Source organism: Lissotriton vulgaris, unplaced genomic scaffold (assembly GCF_964263255.1).
Source record: "Lissotriton vulgaris unplaced genomic scaffold, aLisVul1.2 SCAFFOLD_301, whole genome shotgun sequence".
Taxonomy (NCBI): Eukaryota; Metazoa; Chordata; class Amphibia; order Caudata; family Salamandridae; genus Lissotriton; species Lissotriton vulgaris.
The window spans coordinates 1,646,275-1,647,500 of NW_028244321.1; the positions used below are offsets into that span (position 1 = coordinate 1,646,275).

Genomic DNA, 1,226 nt, shown 5'->3' on the forward strand with positions numbered 1-1,226 from the left:
AAGTAAATTAAATCTGTCAGTCAGGTATACTCCAATTATACACATGATTAGGGAAGAAGCACGTGCACTTCAGCACTGATTAGTAGCGATAAAGTGATCAGAGTCCTAAGGCCAACAAAAAGATACAGCAAAATGCGGAGGTGAAAAGCAATAAGGTGGGGTTGGGACCACCTTAAGAATGCAAGGTCTAACAAAAACGAACTAAGGATAACATGAGTAAAACATCAGGTTTCTCTACAGCATTTGGTGAGACAAGTGGGCCTTCTTTTATCTTCCATAAATGCAATCCTTCCCGGACCCCTTTATTATATAGCTCTTCAAGGAAAAAATATAAAGCACTTACAAAGGAGCCTCAAATACTCAAAGATGGTAGACTTCTGTAATATGGGCCATATACTAAAAGCAGCACGAAAACAGAGTGCAATAGGGTCCAAAAAACTTGAGTGACCCATGAGAGTATGCATGCAAGCCTATGGTATTCCAAACTAGAGATATACGCATGCAATTTTTGTTTTTAGGAGAGAAAGTGCCTGCTTAAAAAAACATTATTTTTAAAAAGTGCATTGCAGAATATCAGGAATTTGCTGTGGGACACCTTGAAAACTTGCATACAGATTATGTGCACACGCCTGACAGTCAGTTGTTGTGGCCGAGTGGTTAAGGCGATGGACTAGAAATCCATTGGGGTCTCCCCGCGCAGGTTCGAATCCTGCCGACAACGAGAATCTTTTTAACATCGGCTACAATTTCAGAAGTTAACCTTTAGTATTTCTCCCATGTCAGTTTTATAAATAGGTGGCTTATTTTGGTGTCACTATTGCCATATCACATATTTATTATCGCTCCCCCTTTCATATCTTTGCTATAACTCTCGTCCTTCATTAGCGCTGGTGCAAACGCTACAAATTATTATACCCTGGCTCTCTCGGTCATACCTGTGCATGCACTTGAAACTTACTTTACCAATAAAAGAAGCAAATAGAGAAATAAAATAAAAGTGCTAGCTGGATTAGGCATACACACTTCATAAAACTGCATTTTCTTTTCTATTCTCCCCCGTGTTACAAGCTTAACTGCTCCCTGTGTAATTTCTCTTAACCTGCTGTTCCTGGAAGAGAATTTCATCTACAAGCTCTTTCTGTGTTTTTTCCTAGTCTTTTCTTTCCCTTTTCTTAGATTTGTAACTGTTCCTTTACGTGCTCTATTTAGGCGCCATTAATCTCATT

General features: G+C 39.2%; 1 non-coding gene across 1 annotated transcript; it reads left to right on the forward strand.

Moving 5' to 3' along the window:
- Positions 1–639: 639 nt before the first annotated feature.
- TRNAS-AGA (transfer RNA serine (anticodon AGA)) lies at positions 640–721 on the forward strand. Its single transcript has one exon. It is a non-coding gene; the product is annotated as a tRNA-Ser (tRNA).
- The last annotated feature ends 505 nt before the right edge of the window (positions 722–1,226 follow it).